The sequence below is a fragment of the Melanostigma gelatinosum genome (assembly GCF_949748355.1).
Source record: "Melanostigma gelatinosum genome assembly, chromosome: 8".
NCBI lineage: Eukaryota > Metazoa > Chordata > Actinopteri > Perciformes > Zoarcidae > Melanostigma > Melanostigma gelatinosum.
The window spans coordinates 19565055-19586109 of NC_136641.1; positions in this window are offsets into that span (position 1 = coordinate 19565055).

The window sequence follows — 21055 nt, forward strand, 5'->3', positions numbered from 1 at the left end:
TTATCAAAGCAGTACGAATATGTCAGTTATGTTTCATTAAACATGATCACTGAACTTGATACATTAGGCATCGAGGGATAACAATTTCACTCCCAACTGCGTGCATGAACATCTGTTACCCACAGCAGCCTGGGAATTATACATAATGGCCTGATGTTATACTGGCTGTTATAATTCACTGAGCTAACTGCTTTGTGCAGCTGTTGAATACAACGATGATTCCACCGTTTCTTCTCGGCATTGAGATGCTTTTCAAGCAAAACCAGATAGATAAATCAACAGAGCGAGAGACAAAGAACAATGTGTCTAAAAATAGGAGAGCGAAGGAAAGAGAAGATGTTGACTGTATGTCACCAGTGCAGGGGGTACCTCGTGGCCTGTGTCCAAACTAATTTAATCAATTACAGTAATTTAGGGGGAGGCAGGTTAGCCAGTCTGGAATTAAAATGTCAGTGCCTGGATTTGCTGCACCACCAATTCTGGGTCAGGAAGGAGGCCTCGGTTTCTAAAAACGGGGATGTGAATGTGTCACTGAATAGTTATTAGGCACCTGCACTGTCAGCCTCTGTGAGCCCCTGATTATAGTCAGCACCATCTCCCTCCCAGGAAATTAGAGCAAACTCTGCAACACTCTGCCTGTATTAATAACCTACACTACATCCTAATGGTGTTTGATTTCGGGCATTATTTGATAGTTCACATGTGGAAAAGAATGTAAGACTGAAATATGTCTCTAATGGATCCTTAGTTGCACGATTTCCATATTTTAAGCACAACTATTGTCTATCACATCATCACTAGGGCCGCTTAATAAAACCAACACACAAGAATAAAAAAAAACATTTCTTAAAAACAGAGTAAAATCCCTCCTTTTTGCTGCTACAAATCCGTAAAATTCTCACATCCTCCCTCCATGCGGCGGAGGTTATCGATACGCCTACAATGCACCACCAGTGTGGATGTGCACAGGCCTCAGCCACTCTCCAACTCGATTAAATCACACTTAACCCCTTGAGGCTGTTTGATTTCTCCCTCTGCCTCAAAATCGACTGTGCTTTTGCCTCTCCACAGTCACAGGAGCATTCTTTAAACTACTTTCCGTTGTGTTGTGTTGTGCCTCAGATGTCTCCTCCGGGGGACGAAGTCTATCTCGGACGGAGAGATGAAACACTGCAAAGACAGCGAAGGCTGTTCTCCCCACCAGATCGGCTGAGGTCTGGCCTCTCTCTGTGCCAGCGTTATCACAGCTAAGCCACAGGGCATGTTCTCCAGATTGCCTGGTGAGTCACTGGGTTGTGAGTCTCTGGTGCTTGACTGCATTGAGCATGCATTACCCACAGTGCCCTCCTCAAGAGTCCTTGAAGAGCTTCACCATTGGCAATGTTAATTGCATGATTCTAATGAGCGTAACAATGATAACTGTCACTGCGAGGTCAAAGCAGAGCAAATCTTCAAAGAATACTGGAGCCTTTTAGAAGGTGAAGTTCAGTCTCTGCCGAGAAACGTGGGCGACAATCCTGTTCATTAGGATGCTCCTGATTAATAAAATATATTTCAAATGAACACGTGCAGAGCATGTATCTCACAAAGAGACATGCATAGCTCAGTTATTAATGATGACTATTTATGGCTGCATAACTGCATATTGGTGGAAGTGCTGCAAGAGTCGGGATTGGACAGATTTTTCCAATCTGTCTCTGAATCGAGGATTTGCAATTCAATGACTCAGTCTGTGAAATACAAACACATGGTAATTAAATGGGTGATCAGGAATTCTGAAGGAAATCTGAAGCTCAGAGACTTACAATTAAAGGAAACATATTTAACAGCTGTTAGCCTTCCGGTGACAGCTGTTCAGAGTGCCGTCTTATTTTCACGCACATAAGCAACCATATCTATTCTTATTGGCAATGTAATAATTTATCATTGTACAAGAAAGCTCTTTGTCAAAGATATTTCAGAAATGATCTCTCTCTCTCTCTCTCTCTCTCTCTGGCTAAATGGCCATTAAGATCCCACGATTTCCCTTTTTCCTCGCCTACAACCAATACTCCTATCTCCTTAACAGCTCACTGTTCTCTAATGGACTATAAGAGGGTGGCTTTCCAGAAATGGACTTGAAACTACCAAGACCCAACTTTCTATCTCTTTCTCCCTCTGGAATCTGATTAAACGCTGAAACAGTCAGGCATGCCAGAAGCATTTCTACCCCAGGAGCCCTCTTCCGCACAGTTAGTCCAGCAGGAATAGTTGTAAACATAAATGTCTCTCTTGGGTTGTAAGTGGGCGGCATTAATGCATACTGAACACCCTGGAAGAAGCTATAGCTCCAGGGCAATATGTGTCTCCCTAACTCTAACTCTGTTGCTCTCCATTTCTGAGGCGCAGAGATGTATGCTGTGGATATAATGCACTTCAATAATGAACTATGTTAGCATTAAAAATTGTTTCTTTTGTGTTTTGTTAACTGTTCGATCTGAAACCCACACATGCGTTTGAAAATGCATCTATCTTTTTTTTTTAACAAGCTTCATGATCATATTTTAAATGCTGAAAAGACAGTAAGCTTTTGAAATGGCCTTCAAGTATTTTCTTTTCCCATCTCCATCTTTGGGTAAAATATTGCCGTAACAAAGAGCAAATGAGAAGCATCACACCTCTGCCATTTTCTGTCCACAGTTTATTCCCCAGCCCATCCCCTGTCTGTCTGCCCGTCCTCTTAAAGCACTCTATCCCCCAGACAGAGTCTGAGCCGACCCACCAAATCCCCACATTTCTGCATCACCGCTCCACATTACGCCTCAGCACTCCTCTTAACCCGAACAAACTGGGACATACAATATCTAATCAGCCTGCAAAACATCTCACCATCACCTCAACTTTACACCTACATACATATGCACTGTACATGGGGTTTTTTTCTGAGTGGATGATTCTACACTCACCATATGCAAGTGCTCAACTAACTTGATTATGTAAAGATTGCACAACATTAACTTCTCTGCATTGTCTGTGTGGGCATTCACCAATTATCTCGTTTCACATTTTGATTCCCTTTTCCAGCTGCCGTCAGGTAAACTGTTTCTTTTTTCTCACAGGCAGATCACGAAAGTGGTGCAGAGGCCGGGCATGTGCAGGCGGGCACGACCTCATACCGGTGAAGACCTGACTGTCTGTCTGTGACAGAGTGTTTCTCTGCACCGGGACACAGAGCAGGTTCCCGGCAGGATGAGGTGACAGAGGGTTCAAGCAATGACCGATCAAAGATAGGTGACGGAAAGCTCTTAGCACCATTACACTGAGTGAAGGAGTACTTTAGTTGATGGGATGGATGAAATGAACCAAACTACCACACAGGGCTTTCTTTCCGGCTGGGTTGATAGACGCAAAGTGAGTCGACATGAAGAAATAAGATTGCGTGATGGGCAGTGCTTTAAATGTTTGGTGTTGAGTGCAGAAAATGACAGCTTCCCTGTCACAGAGTATGACAGGCCAGGCCATATGAAGAAAAGGTGCAAGTGACAATTGGTGTCGATAGGTCTATTGCTCAGTTTAGACATTATATGAAAGAAGCAAATTCACAGCCTGCAATGGTTTTGCAAAAAGCTGTGATTGCGGAGATATAAAATAACTATCCTACTTCCACTTTCACAGCAAATCCATCACTCGATTTGTGTCGAGTCTGAGCCTTGACTGAAGATCTCTTTGTGTACCCACTGGTGCTCCTGGGAAATAGTGTTGCTGGTGGTACCGCAACTCTTCAGTCCGCTTTAATGAAACTTGAGAACATGTATCCCAGATACCTTCGACATGAAGGCACCTGGGAATAGCACATTATAATTACCGTAGTTTGTGGTCCCATCTTTGCGGGGGAGAATCAGACTATTAGCTGTTAGAACAAGGGAAAAGTCATAAGTTCATCTCATTATGGTCACAATTACCTGGAGGAGGGAGAGAGGATGATCTATTACATATCATACATCGCTGATCCAGGGAGGCATTTGCGTTGTGGACTCATAATCACATTATGGGGCATAATCTAACATCATCTTCAAAATGAGACCATGTGCTGTTTTGAAAAATGATCTCTCACTGAAACATAACAGCCATGAGTCAATGTTTGGACAATGTTTTTCATTATAAAATTGAATACAATTTTTTTAAATTGGTTGCAATTTCAAATGCCTCTGTAAACGTATATAGAGCAGACCAGGGAAAGTATCTCTATAACAGTGAACCTGGTCTCTGATATCAGAACATCCTGACTGATCATAACATGCTGTAATGCAGCCTTGTTACCATGGTGTAGTGCAAGGTATCCAGTATGCAAATCACTCTCATATGTTAAAGACATATTGTAGATGGGTCAAAAGATCTAAATTAAAAATAATGCCACTTTTAATCTTACTTTATTAAAGCATTAAACAATCAACAATGACTGGTTTTAGAAAAGAGTGCACTGCATAATCCACAAATCGGTTTTGTTTTTGTAAAGTGGGAAGAAAACCATGGGATGTACAATAACCCTCACGAATTAAATACAATATCCAAACAATGATCGAAATATCAAACCTAATCGGCTGCAAAAATATCAGTCAGCCCAGTCATTTCCAACTTCTCTGTGAAAAAAACCCCACCGTGATGCTTGTGACAACTCTCAAAGTGTGACTTACAACTACAAAAGTGTGTCTTAATGCACAACGAACGCCAAGTTTGACCCCATGATTATTGTGAAATATAAATATAAATACTCACTGTGCTCCAGAACCGGTTCCTCGGGCAGCTGTTAGTTTGCTGAAAGCGTTGAGAAGAATGCACATGAAGGAAAGCATGAAATCTGTTTTCAGCTTCTGTTGCTTCCTCCGCTTACCTCTGCTCCATGAATGCACATCAGGCACTAGGCTTGTGGAGTACGAAGTGGTTACTTGATGATCATGAGCAACAGGCTGCCCTCCCCTCCCTCATCCCCTCATCCCCTTCCCTTTGCCCTCGTCTCTCCCGCTCCCTCTCTCGCTCAACTCCTTGCTCGAGCGCTGACATCAGAGGTGGGTGTGCCATTATACCAAAAGCTTTTGAGAGAAATCCATGGCAACCACCATCTAGAGAGCCGTGCATCCCTTCCACCTTTGAATGAGAATATTCCCAGTTTTTGTTCTTTTCTTCCTCACAAGAGGCTTGTATTAGTCCGGTGGGTTAACCGACTGAGGGGAAGGGAGGGAGGGAGGAGAGGAGAGGAGAGGAGGGCCGCTGACTCAAACTCACCAGGGTGTCCAATTTTAGACAAGTGGTGGGAAATGCTATCATGAGGTGTGCTGATAAGGAGGAGGGGATGGCTCATACAGAGAATACTCATCACCGCAGAGCAAATATTCTCTTTATGTTTTTGCTTCTTATCGTTTGTTCCCAATGGCCAGTGACGTGATGTCCTCTCTTGAGGCAATGGTGTTTACATTGAAAAAAGGAGGTGGTGTCCAAAGTGATTGAGTAAATGCAATTTAACAGAAAACGATATCAAATAGATTTGACATGTGTGCATCACAAAACATTTGCAGTTGCGTGGCGCGTCAGCATTTTGTCCACTGAGCGTTACCTCAAAACTGTGTTTGAGTTCATTCTACCTGTATTGATCGACCTGTCTTGGATGGAAACTGCAGGAGTAAACACACATGACAAGTCAATCTCATTGGATTATTTTCACTTCAGTGCTGTTATTACGCATAATGGGGAAGGGAAAAAAACAAAATGTGCATCACTGTATATGACTAGTGCTGAAGAAAAAAAAAAGAGATTATTTTACGACTATAAGCCGAGCACCGATCGTGTGTTTTCATAAAGAGATGTAAAGGAAAGGAAGCATGTTATTCATGCGAGTTATTATGTCTCAGGAGCAGAGCTGTTTTCTAGCTGGGTGACCAAAGGCAACTGAAGAAAATTATACAGACCAAGAATGAGAATACAACATTGTTGCAGCACAAAATCATCAGAAAGACCATGGCGCATGAGATGCTGAAGCGCTGATGTTATGCTGCAATATGAGAAATGTCTTTGTCAAAACAAACCAAGTCAAATGAGTGTCATCGACATGCACTGTTGCATCCACCAGGCAGCATGTCGATTTAGTTTGGACTGAGCTTACACAGCACGTAGCCAGGACACGGTGGCAAACCAGATATATGATCGTGTCCCATGATATCAAGACTAAGAAGCGCCACTATTTTCCACATAGCCTCCATGTTAGCAAGAACAGTGCTGTAATGTAAAGTTGAATTACAGTGAATGCGATATGTTGGATCTTGGCATTAATTAAAATAGACAAGACTCTGTCTACAGACTAGTAGCTCTCTGAGGGTGCACAGTGGTGCTTTGTTTAGCAGGTAGTTTAGAAAACAATTTTAGTTTAACAGATCTCTGGTCATAAACCAAAGTGTTGGACAAATTAAAATGACAGCTAACATGTTAAGACGTCACCAAAATGATTACAGCGGATATTAATGTATAACTAATTAAAATCCATCAAATTTGTTGTGGAGTCGTTTCATCAAATGCCACCGAATGAACATCCAATGTATCATCAAAGACCACAGGGGGATGACGGGGTACCACACGGAGATAAAGCGCTGTTATTGGTCGATATCTATAACACGACTCCCGCGGAGAGAGAGAGACAGAGATTTTAGAGGAATAAAACCCGCAACTGTGAGTCACATTCTCAAGCACGTTTACTGACGGAAATAGAGCTCAGAGGTTATATATATATATTATTTTTTAAAGTTTGCACAAGGGCAAATGTGAGTGAACCGTTTTGTGTGTCTCTGTAATTGTTTGAACCCAGTTTGAGCAATGAAAACAGGGGCGATGGTCTTGGTGACTTGTGAGTCTATTTCAGTCTGGACAAATAAAAATTAAAAAAAATCCAAAGTGGTGGACCAACCAGAACCAGACCAACATTGCCATCAACAGAGCCAGCCTGCTAAGTAAGCATGTTACAGCTTTTGGTGGCAAGACTGTGCATTTTTCTATTTTCGATTAAGGATGGCTTGTTGTTCATGACTAAGTCTTGATGAATGCTAATTTTGGCTCGACACTTGAGTGGGCCAGTTTATGGGTGTTAACTGAGGCTCAGTTAGACTGCATGGCACAAACAAGGGGCCTAAATATATTCTGAAATGTTGAATCACATCGGTAACAAGTCCTTTGCTGTATTTTCAATTCGTAACTATTAATCACAGTACGTTGGAAATACAACGTACAAATCGTACAAATCAGGTTGAAGTACTACCTGGAATAGAAAATCATCCAAAAATGAAAAACAAACAAGCACTGGATGCTCTGTGAAGCTGTTTCACCAAGTCGGCACCAGCAGTGATTGCACCTACAGGTGTTTGCCTGCCGATTGTTGATTGCTAATTAGGCTACTGAAACAATTTTAACACATTTTTCTCTTTCTCTGACAGTTTTCTCAGTGCTGAATTGCTGTCTTTCCACTGTGTCCTCCTGTTTTAAGAGGTCAAATCGTCTCTGAACCTCCGGCTTGTGGAGAATTTCCTTGGCACAACAATCAAATGCCATTTTCAAGGCAGCTTTTACCTCCAAAACTTCGGAGATGAAAAGTCATTCACGTGTCTTCCTGACTATGTTGAAGCTACTTTATTGAAGCTTCTGAATGAGGAATGCAGATGTGGCTCTGTGTCGGCAGATATGACTCGTCGTGCACCTCTACTTGATAAATGGTAAACAAACAGACCTCTTTCCCATGAAACATTTTAACGTTATCTGAATTTTAATAAAAAAAACAACATGTTCACTCTTAATCAATGTGGCTTTATTTATGCTTCACTGATATGTCTGGTGTGCCACCGGGTTCAATTATTGGGTCACTGCTGTTTTCCTTATGCTAAAAAAAAGGTACTTGGTAGCCACAAACTCATGGACAACAGATGGTTTTGAGTGCCAGAGTATATGTCTGTGAACAGACTTCTTCCAGAGACATAACGTCGCAGCCGTGCAAGATATCAGTCATGAAACTTCCAAACAGCCTCAATCGGACATTACACAAACTTTGTACTGTAGAGCTGGCAAGGTAAAGTGTGTTTAATGTCCGGTCCTAATGAGTCAGGCTGGACATTAAACACATGTTCTCACATTCAGCTCCTCTGGGTGATGTCTAGGTAATTTCATGGTTGTGTAAAAGGGGTTCATGTTATGGTCAGATTCTGTGGCAGCCAACTTTCATCAGCTCAGCTGTATTTCTACTTTAGTTTCTAACACACTTCCTGGCAGAGAGAAATATTATCAACGTCCCACTTCCAATGCGAATGGGTCTAAGGCTGTGGTTGAGTTGAAAAGCACTCAGAAGTTAATCCTAATTATTTGTACTAAGTATTTATGCTGCTTGGTGAGAGGAACCCATTTAGTTGTCCACTGATAGTCAAGAAGAAAAGTCTTGAGAGTGGCTGCTTATGTCTTTACAGGTTATAAATTAGCTTGGGTCACTATTTCACTCAGCGCTCAGAGTGATGTCGGCTTTTATTGATCTAGAAGTTTCATACTCTCCTGTTTGTAGGGATAGATTTGGAACCAATAATAAATACAGAGAAATCTCCCCCATTTCTAGAATTACATTTTTTTTTTATATAAAATCTTGGGGTTTACATTTACAAAGCATGATAATCATTTAAATGTGTCCAAATGTCTGTGTTTTTTTACCCACTGACATTTTAAGACTTCTGATAGGAAATTCGAGACCATGTTTGCCTCTATTGCTTCAACCATGAAGAGAGAACGAGGTGAAGACCTTGATGGAGGTATTCTTTTAATAAAAATGGACAAGTTCTTTATTTCCATGCAAACATAGACAAAGAAGTGTTCTCACTCACATGATTGCATGGGTTCAGCAGCTTTTGTTCCCTACCAAGCTGAAATGGCTTTCTTTGTTATTAACAGCGCTCGCTCACTGCATAGTTGATGCCGGTCGTGCAGCAGCCCTGAAAATATAAATTTAAAAAAAAGAAGTAATTTACAGCAAAAGTTAGACAAAGGCCTTGTAGTTAATGGGAATCACTCTCATTGGCCCCTTGTTTTAACTGAAGTTTTGACCAAATGGAAACATATTCCAGGAATTGCTGCTTGGGGTTCCCAGAATGACATTCAGCATGCGCTAGCCTGGCTCTGATGAATGAAGAAATGAATGTGCGTAGGAGGAAAAAATTAGATCGATCATCTAATTTTCTCGTTCGCTGACCTGTATGTTATACTCTGCCAGCACAGAGGTCGATACAACAGCAGCGAAGGTATAATGTGCAACCTGCAGCCATGATTTGATTGGAGCAGAAGCACAGTGGCTTTGCTTCTATGTGAAGGAATTGGGTTCAGATGCTGGACTTTAAAGGGGACACGTTTAAGTGCTTGTGCACACACACACACACATTTGGGTATCTGGAGCACCCTGCCAACCTATAAACTGAAATAAAACAACCCGGTCAGTTTTTTTGTGGGCTGCCCAGACATGTGATTCAATAAGCCATTCAGATTTGGGCTCACCGTCATCTCATGCAGGTTTATTGGAATATATAACTTTGTGCCCCTGCCAAAGGATCACAAGATTCATCTGGGGGGGTTGTGAGATGTTTAATTTGTAAAATAAGTTATAAAGAAGAAAAAAAGAAGATTCTGCTAAAAATGTTTTCTAATCTTTGCTTATATAGGGAAATACTGGATAATTAGACCTCTTTTGGCCTTAAACAGTTATCAAAATGAATCCATCTGAGAAGCTTAAAGGTAAAATGTCAACTCAACTCATTGATGTCTGACATGTGGCAGGGGGCCCAACTTGATACTGCTTTACTGTAAGCCAAAAAGGTCTGTCAAATGTGATCTGTAAAGTAATAGTTGTCAAGTAAATGCAGCAGAGACTTAGTAAATAGCAGACTAGAAATAGAGATACTCATGAAATGTTCAAGCTCAGTTATGTAGGTTGTAGGGATGCACAGAGAGCTCAGTATTTGGAACTCTATTTGTTATGGCAGCAAATTATTTGTATCCAATAAAAGTGTAAATAGGCAGAGCAATCCTGTTTGCCAGAGCTAACCTATGGCTAATCTCCTCCAGATCAAACAAACTCCACTTTACATTACGCAGGTCCAACAGGAAATCAAAAGACAAGTTATGTCATCATAAATGACCTCATCAAAAAAGAAAAGAAAAAACAAATAGAGGCGTAGCCATGTAGGCTATATTTTAATCAAGCAATACCCACCGCGTACAGTTATGTGGAACACTTAGCTATTTGACACGTTTTGTTTTTTCTCCCCGAAACATAATATCAAATAAATATTCGTAAAACTATTTATGCTTTGCCAAATACCGGTTTCGGCTCCACCCTTAGTAAGTTACCTAACAAACGTAAGTTTAAAAAAGTCAACGTTGACTTTTGGTTTCACACTGGACACAAAAAACGGTCCCCTGGGTGAAAGACCCGTTTTTGTTGGACCCATCACTCCACCCCAATGCCCTACATCACCTGACTTCCTGAGAGGCAGCCCTGCACAGCCTGGCTCACGGTCACATGCGTTATACATGATTTGTGGTGCGTTTCACAGGTGAAAGTATGAACAGTTAATATACAGCGTGCTTGAGTAAATGTACTTATTTACTCCACACCGCCGGGGATATTTTAGATACTTCACTTTTCATGAAATGGCTCAAAAACCGTTGCATGATTTGCACCATCTGTAAAAATCCAAAACCAAAATGAGGTTCAGGCGCCAAAGAGGCACAGCTGCATTTGTTTGACTGAGATCAGTAGTAATCTGAGCTTTACCTCGCAAACTCAACTGACTTGATCTGGCATTGCAAGTGTAAATATTATAACTTCTTTGAGCGCGAGTGTGAGATAAAGACAACCTCAGTATGTGCTGGAATCAAATAAGAGAAGGAGTACGCAGTATAGCGAGACCGGCTATCACGGAGCGGAAGAGTCGGAACACAATGTATGACAGTGTGGAAACGTGTGGGAGGCGTCTGTGACCTCAGCCTATTTCTGCCAGCTGCCAGGCCGCAGTGTTGCTTCAAGTAACACACTCTTCATGCTAATCACATGTGAAAAAGACTCTATACATCTCCCACTTAGAACTGTATGTTGAGAACGAAGATGTGTTTTTGGGCTCGTTTCTGAGACGAAATACGCAAGACATTGAATTAGATATGCAGGAAAAGAAAACATTCAAAAAATATTTTCTCTTTGACACATTTTCACCCTATCTTTAAATGTTAAATCATCCACCTGGACGCTCTAAAAATCCCATCTTCCAGTAGTAGGCCAGGGATCTATTTCAAACCCAATTTCTTTGGCAGGTAAAGTGGTCCATCTGTTGGGTGAGCCAATTTGCATAGCTCATAAAATATGTGCTCATTTTGAACATTTTCCTCTTGAAGCAATAGCAGACCACCTCAAGGTGCCACTCAGACAGAACCAGCACATTCTGATGTAGCGTTTCAAAATGAAAGCCCTTCAGCATCTCATTCGTGAGACAATTTGTCATATTCATATATTGCAGCAGAAAACAGAGTTGACAGAATCATATTTGTCGACACAAACTGCCAGAGAACTGAACATCCAGCAAGAACAGAACAAAAGCACGAGTCCAGAAATAATGAGTGTTTCAGAGTTTATAGAATTGAGACTGCAAATTAAAGATAAATCTCTTTCTGTGTTTTGGGTTGTTCTCATCCAGAAGAATAATACACAATTTAAATACAGTGTCTTTCATTCATATTTCTTGTAAAGCACTTTGGCCGACGCAACACGAGAATAAGTATAAGTGCACCGAGTGCTACAGCTGTTGATGACAGAATGCAATCATATCACCGTTTCACATAAAAGAAAGTAGAAACCACAGTTGGCATGGTAATATCATGGCCACATATCTGCCGCTTGAGTATCACATACCAAAAATAGCACACGGTCTTAGCCTAGCATGCGGTTTTGTCAAGATGAAGATGCTACGGGCAGAATAATGATTCCTGTTATTAGTTCTGTTGTTGCCGGGGATAAAATGTCTCCTTTCCTCCCTGCCTCCTCTCCAGAGACTCTTTATTCAGCCTGACCTGCATGACGTCATCCTCAACCAGCCCGCATACAGAATTAAGATTATTAATTACACATGTGCTTATTCTTATATTGACATGTAGGTATTCTCTGTTTTACCTCAAAACAAACTTTGAAATGTTAAATTTCATTATGAGAGGTGTGCCTCTACTCATTTAACTTTATTTAGGCCGATTCATTTTGTTCTTAGTCCGGTGTGTGTATGGGGATGCTAAAGTGTACAATGACTTCAAGCAAGAGGCAGGTTTTTAAGACAAGACTAAAAAATGCACTCAGTCACACGTTTTCACTTCATATGCACATTTTCTAACTCACTGGAGTTACACTTCATTCTTAGTTAATCCGTACAGCTTTGCTCCACTTGCCCATTCTTGCTCCGTTAAGTTAAATGCTGCACACATACTGTCTGTCATCATGATCAACTACTCCTGCTGCCACCTCAGCCCAACAAGTTTTACTCCATTTTCCACGTCTCCTTATTAACAACTTAATGCTCTAACAAGACTATCCAGCTGACTCAGGTGTATTGCATTTCAAAAATGTGCCTTCTCTTCAGGAAAGTGTGAGCTGTAAGTGGTGGTGCTGTTCCGATGTGAGGGTCCCGGGACAGAGGAGTTCATATGTGTGCAGTTTGTAAAGCACTCTGAGGCAAATTTGTGATTTTGGGATGTACAAAATAAATTGAATTGGCCAACACTGTTCCTTCACAGTAAGGAGGATCCTGGTGTTTGTTCCCAACATTGCTGCATTTTAAAACAGCCGCTATTCCAAGCAAATTAGTTTTGTTCAACATTGCACACCAATGGTAATAATAATAGTTGTTGAAGAGAGATAATAAAGCTCTAACAGTGTCAGTTAACCAACTAGTTTAGGGTAGATTTGGTCAATGCTAGGTTCAGTTTATTCAGGAGATGCATTTGAACCAAAATGTTTAAATTTGTATTTGTGACAAAGGAGGGTAAATGGAAGTGAATGGTACAAAACAGCTAATGGTCTATGATAGCTTCGTCCGTTGACTTTTGGACTCCCCGGCTCTCCGTGCCTTCAAAAGTTCAACACTGTCAAGACTGCTCGACCAATGGGGTCAACGGAACAAATTTTAGAAAGTTCACTGAAGTTGAACCCTACTTGGAACAATGGCACAGATACATTTTTGGTTGTTGGTTGATCGGAGACTTTCGGTTCTCTAAAATGTAAAAGCACCATCTTTTTAGCAGAAGTGTGAACACGGAAATATTTGATGGAAAATGTTGCGTTTTAGTCAAAACCACACTACTTCACTGTGTTCCTGTATTTGATATTAGATTTGTGTTTTTTAAGTATTCCACATAAATTCACCCAAAATTAAGTGTAGAAGAAAAAGGAAAGAAGATTTAATGAAAAATCAGCGGTGATGCGGTCACCATTAAGCTATACTTGATCAATTCAGTGACTGCTAGAGGAAGCCACAGTATAATTGTGGTCTCGTGCACTGGGGATACATTGACTCAACGTTTTGTTTTTTTATGTTCAAGTTTACCAATGAGTCATTTTTTGCTGGCTTTCATTTTTTTCTGCTGGAAGTGAGCCCTTTTCTCTCTAATAATTATTTTCTGCTTCTCCTGCTTTCAGTCTGAACGACTGTACAGCAGTAATTCTCTGTAACTTGATTACAGTAATTTAATGTTCTCTACTGTGCCTTGACCCTTTCTGGACCGAGACGTTTGGTGCAATAAATATTACAACACAGGTCACACTGGAGTTCAAGTATGAAATCATCACCGGATGAAGATGAAACAAATGTAATACCTTAAGCATATATATACCGTTTTAATCTTGGCTGGACATACACTGAATGCAAATCCTTATCCAAGCATCAATACTATCATGTAAGCATTGAAATAACGATGTCAGTCAATTTAAGGAATCTTAGAGCTTAATCCACCTGTCAAACGTTGCCAGCGCTGCATTTTGCCTTTCATTACTTCCCAGGGAAAAACAGCTTTCTGCAGAAGAAACTTGAGAACATGAGGATTCATACTGTGCAGCCAGCTTTTAAGGATCTCATCCCGCTGACTGTGAGCAGCTGACGACCTTTGGCTTGGCAGCGAGCAGCAGGACTCATCCCTGTGCAGACAGAGTCATCTGATCACTCGGGGAGTTGTGAACATGAGTAACACATACTGTACATCCTCTTGAAAATGGCAGGATGGGTCACTCTGGTACGGAGGTCAGTGACCAGAAAGAGTGCATCCGTAAAAATAGCAGAGAAGTTCCTTTGAAGATCCAGCTGTTCAAAGACACACTTGACATTATCTGTCAGTCGGGAGCACCATATGGAGCTCTGAATGTCTGAATAAAGGTGTTTTCAGGACGATATGGATTGAATTGCGAGGCTTTACTTCGATGTTATCTATGAAGGTCTATCCCAATGGTTGTGTTAGAGCTCTAGTTTCCAGGGCTCTGAGCCCCGCTGACATTCAACTGAGCCATCAGAATGCAATATCAGACTTTGGATCCACGGGGTTAGAGGAATTCAATTCAGTCAGGCTCTTGAGATGTGTGAAGGAATAATTGAAATCAGTGACAGTCAGGTGCAGAGTGCAGCCCCATGTCAATCTACTTTATTATTGTGAATTTATTTTTCAAAAATCCTCCAATCTGTAAAGCAGGCCAACCTAGTCTCCTAGAAATGATGCTTAAACAGTGCTAAATTGTATTTCCAATGTGGTGACTAATGTAACCGCAGGCTGGTGGAAAGTCTAACCCTGAATCTGGACACCAGAGTCCGGGGTTATCCTGACTGCCGTTTGTGATTAGTTATATCAATATGTCTAAAGCCACTGACATTGTTTCTGTGTCCTTTTCCAGGTGCAACAACTAAACAACGCTAGAAACAGATAAAATACACCTATAAAACTAAACCTACAAGAATGAACGTATCGTCATAATAATTATGATCTCATGCAGTTACCGTGATTTAAATGAATGTAATAACGGAACGTTTCAGCAGAAATGTTTCTCTCAGGAGTTGGTGGAGACCAAAAACAGATCAAATGAATGCTAATGTTCTGTAGCTGCTGTATGTGTGAATACTGTAAGCAGCTGCTTGCAAACAAGTTTGCCATATTAACTACGTTCGTGTTGTTTTCACAACCTGGTCCTCACGACCGAGGTGAGATTGTGTGATATGATTAAAGCTCCAGAACCAGCTACCTTGTGGTGAGATTATCTAGTCAACTGCTATTTCCAAGGTGAAGAATGAACTCAACGCTTGTCTGGGAATGTATCTCAGAATCACTTTTCAAGAAGAGACCCGAGTTATTAATAGGAGGGTCATCTTATTGAAACCGAACATCACGAGGCCAGCAAGTCAAATCGTGCAAAGTCAGACGCAAGGCCTTGTAGAATTATCCATTACTATTTAAAGAATTGTTTTCGATGAAGATATAAATATCCTTTGTTATAAATTGGATTCAGTTTCTAAGGATACTTTGTTGCTATGAGACAGAGTAGAAAAACGAGTTGTATGTGGCATGTAAAGGTCTGTGGTGCATGTACAGTGTATGTGTTTATGACTAAATGGGAAATATTGCTTTTGCTGTCCATATGGCAATAACAGGGATAGTATTTTTGCAGAATCAGTCTTTAGTGATGACAATTTCAGTATTTATTATCAAGTTATTTCAGTAATATGTCATAGATTAAATGAATGAATGAATGAATTTTATTTATAGAGCGCTTTTCACAGACATAATATCACAAAGCTTTAAAAGCATAAAAAACACAATGTGACCCTAGGGTCAATACATTTTATACACGGAGAAAAATAAAAAATAATAAAAAATAAAATAAAAAATAATAAAAAATAAAATTAAAATGTAAAACATATTTTAAGAGCAGGTCTAGGACATGGGTTTACTTTTGCAATGCAAGGCTATCTGCTCTTTTCTGCAAATATTCACCTGAAATTTGATTGACACTGAGGTCAGTGGTGAGGATAGCCATTCCCTTCAGGCTGAACACTGAATATGGGCCGTTTGTGAAACGTCTTCGATTAACCGAAACCCCAATTAGTCAGGGTTCATTTCATCAATGAAGCTGGTTGCTGCTTTTCCCTTTGTTTTTTCAGCATTGTTTGAAGCCTCTTTGTTTTTGTGATTGGGCTTCACAGAAACACCAAGTGATTAATGACGGAGAGCACATGGATATGCCAAAAAGTATTTTTCCCTCTCTATTTCGCTTCCTTTCCTTCTGTTCCGCTTCTCTGGAGAGTCTACTTGCAGTGTGAGAAGTCGACGTCTGCTGTCAGTGTTAAGATGTCAGTTTATAACTCGGCAGGTCTGTTGATCACTGTGGCTTTGATTATAGCTGTGCAGAATAACAGCTCCCCTCTCAGTGCAATCTGTGCAGGCCTTCCTCTGCCTGCTCTGCTGTGTGCCATTTAATGGGCTCCTTTGTTTCTTGGATGCTTTTCTCCGATCATAGTTATCATCAGCGACGTATTACTGGTATAACAATGTCCTGTCTTCTTGTTGGCTGGTTGGTAATTAAACCCAGATATTTATTCATTTAAATGCATGCTTTCTCCATCAGTATTCTAACAAAAAATGTTCAACCCGTGCTTTTAATGTGAAAATATGTGAACTAGGTTTTTAATGTAATGCCATTTTTAATCACCATTTCTGTTGTGTTGAGCTTGTGATAACCTTCCTAAAATAATAACAGTGACCACTTAGCCATTCAATTCTTCAAAAGAAATTTAGCAATTTGATTTTGTTTCCAAACTCAGAGCTTCTGGGGTCATTTAAAATGTGTTTTCTATTCATCTTTGTACTATTACTTTGACATTATTCACAGCATTTGGACTGCGATTGATGCCATCAGATGCCTCTGCTAGATGTACATTACGTCTTGGACTCAATGTACAAGTGAGATGAAGGAACAGGAAGCCTTTGTCTCTCGGCAGATGGATCCCCCCTCTTTCTCACGCTTTGCTCAAAGACAAAATGGACTTTTGGAAACAGCCAAGTTGGATTCATAATGAGAGAAAGGCCAAAATATGACAAATTTGACATCACTGAAATGACAGATGAACTGAAAGATAGGACTGTACTGTTCAAAAGTTGGCAGAGCGACTTCATTCTATGTTGAGGTAGACTTTACTACACTATATCTTTACATAGCAAATAGTTGTTAGCTGATATTTCACTGTTCAGAGCGTTAAATACAACACTTTAAAAGGCTATGCTTCTCTCTTTTACAACTTCACTGCTTCATTCTATTAAACGTAGTTCCTTATATAGAAACGTGTCCGTGTCCGCATGCTCACTGCCAATAGCGGCTATTCAGAATGATTCTTATTCAATAATGTATGGTAGGTGGTCAAATTGCCCACATTTCATCAATTCGGCAGTCATTTTGCATGTGCATAAATGTTGTGCACAAAGTAAGAACATTTCTCCGCACAGATCAGGGAATGAGGCCCATGGACAATGACAACATGTAGATCTTAGTTTAGCATGTTAGCATGCTAACATTTGCTGATAAACAGATAGGAAGATAGTAGTTGGTAAATGGTTTTGTTTCTGAGATTTCTGAAACCACTGATGGCACTTTCATTCTCCTCTGAGACATGTAGCTGAGTACTTGTGAACTTTGAGAGGAAATGAAGACAGAGATCTATGTCATTTGTCTTACGGGCAGCATTTCATACTGAACCTCCAAAACACTCCCTTTATAAGCAATTAGATGTGATACGAGATTATACAGACTGTGCGCAAACCCCTTCACACCATCAATATCATGCTGCTTCTACGGAGTTGTAAACAAACAATGCACAGATATCCACAATGATAGAAAAACAAGTCATGTTAATGTACGAAGCTTTCATTTTCAGATATTCACAGTTGCATTATATATAGATATATATATATATATAGATAGATGTCCATGAGGATATTTTTACATGATATCATAAGGCATTTTCGTTGTACAAAATTACATTATGGATATCTCTAATGGATTTTCATTTTGGATATTTCAAATTAAAATTATGACTAATAATTGGATTGTAGATATCTGAAATGGCAGTTTTTCCAATCATTTTTGGAACAAAAGAAAAAAGCAATTATGAATATCAATGGCAAAAGTGACGGTTTAAGGACATTTTAAGCAGCTCATGATGTTTCTCAGCTGAAATTAATTCCACTTACTGAAAGTTCTGTCGTAAGCTCCCACCAGTCTGAAAGGACGTGTCATCACACTCAACTCCTAAAAAGGAACACACAGAAAGTTTCCTTTTATCAAAAAAAAGCTTTCAACTTTTGAAGTCAAACTACCCAGATGAAGCTCGCAGTTGACTTTAACAGACAGGCATCCATTTGCGGCTGACCTTGCAAACATGATTGGTGATCACCAAGTTGTTCAGCAGTCATGGCTCAGTCAAAAGGATTGAACCCTGGTGAACTCAGACAAGCAGGATCGGCAACAGTCCACATTTATTTGTGATCAAAAAATGAGCAAAAAACAAAACCAGGCCAACTTTTCCAAAATGGGGTCAGGTTGCAGGGCAGAAATCTGAAGATCAGGCAGGCTGAACATTAAGCTGGAAAGATAAGAAGGAAGCACAAAACACAATCTGGAAAGGAGTTTGTAGAAGTGGGCGGGTATATGCTGACAGGGCTGATGAGGGAAAGTGGAAACAGGTTTGTGAGGGCACCGGCAAGGGTTCCTAAGAACTGCATGGCCCTGGGGGAAGTGAGCAAAAGCCGGGGCAGACTGAGTAAAATGAAAACAAATGAGGCAGACGTCGTGACACAAAACCACAAATGTCAAACTCATCGTCGGCCCTGGAAAAGTCAGGGGTTCACCAAAGTCATTTGGATCCATCGCGTGAACATCATTTTGTGCCAATCCATGCAGTAGATGTTGAGATGATTCACTCGGTAAATGAAAACTTGTACTTGCCAGCGGTCTGCAGATCTTCATCCTCTGTAGTTCATGAATACGTATAAATGTACAAAATCTGTATAAATGTATATCCATCCGATAATGTGTGAGATACTTTCGTCTCAAAGTGGTGTACCGATCAATAGACTAACTGACCGTGACATCTCCAGAGGCAGAATCACCCATCCCTCCATCAACAATGCGATATCACAATAACAATCTGTATGTTTTGTGTGAGGGCCGAGGCTGTTACCATACACATGACACAATGTTCTCAAACTCGTCGACCACTTTACCTGCAACCACACATACGCCTACCTTTGATTAAAGGCAACACACTGTTGCTTGTGGTAGCTGCTGAAAGTAATTCTGGGAAACGCATGTTGAGGGGAACTGAGATATTTATATCCGATTGACTGAATCTGAGCGTGTAATTATTACTGCAGCAACACATCACTCTGCAGTGATCTAACAGCATATTTAGATGAACAAACCAATGAGATCTTGCGATTTACTTGCCTTAAAAAGATTCCTTTACATAAAACCAGATCTTTTCTATGAATATCCTGCCAATTATTCCCTTGTCAGGAGTGGACTGCAGCGAGAAGGAAGCATTATGTAAACGCAGGAACTCTGACACTGGCGCCGGTGGCGAGAACTAAAGAAATGATCTATGGAGCAGCGTGTTGCTCGTGTTGTTGTTGGTGGGCGGCAGCAGCTGTATTCACCACTCGAGCCTGTTGTTTCCTCCGACTTAATGAGCATCAGGGCCACTTCAGAGCTGATGTCCCCCTTCACCTCGAAACAGAAGTGGGATTTCACCAGCTGGTTATGATGATAATAATAACAATAAACCATTGGAACAGTTTGGACAGCTCTCTGCTTTATTTTTGTCACTGTAAAATGTAAGTGAAAGTGTAACATTTGATCACTTGACATTTGAATACTAATACAATAGAATTGAGGCTGCAATTGTGACGTGTTGTGAGTTGATTTGGGGATGTAGCTTGTTGCTAATGTCGAGTCTAATCAGTATCACTACAGTGCTTCTGTCCATTGTGTGTTACCGGTATCCTGATGTGGCAGTCCTCCAGCAAAAGGGAAAGGCTGTAGCCATTGACTATTGATATGTTATAGCTGGTCAGACCCATAGACTGTATATGGACATGGTCACCGTGACATCACCCATTGATTTGTGGACTACGGTTTTGAAGCCTCTCATTCGGCCAAGGCTTTTGAATGGAAGGCTGGATCTTGAGCTTTGCAGTGTAACTGGGACTGCAATGTTGAATAGGTTACATAAGACAGAGATAGAAATGAAGGGATGTTGTCTTCTCACCTGCTCTTTAGTTGCGCTTGGCCTGACAGAACTATTTGGGTACACTCAAAAGGGCGTCTGCAAACAGAAAGCATTTATTATTTATCGTATTTTATGAAGGATGTTTTCAATAATTGGAGAATTGCAATTCTCACTCATAAAGTAGGCTACTATTGACACCCTCAGTGAAACAAATTGTTCAATGATCGTGTGCCGGCTAGTGAGTCCTTCAGTAAGTGCAGACCAGATTTTACGGCGCATGTGTTGTGTCCAAAATCACATGATATTGCCCTGAACCGAACATCGCTTTATGGCCGGCTTTATTGTCTATTTTATTCTAAATGGGACCATCGTTTTTTAATAAAATGAACATCACGTTGCATTGATGGAGACAAAGCTCGTGTCAGAGACTATAAACTCATTAGGAAGATGTTTTGTCTCTCATTGATATTGAATGTGGGTTAATAAAAATGACTTGTGCCTGACTGATGTTGCTCCCTCACAACAGCCCACAATCAAAGGGCTTTACCATCTGTACAACATACACAACTCTCTATTTACACCCCTTTCCATGCCGGTCCACACTAAGACATGTTGGCTGGTTAAAGTCATGATATTAGTAATAAAATGCACCATTATGTTTATGTAAGGTTCCTCAGACTGGTCCCCACAAATGCACAATTTGCTTTCAAAACACACAA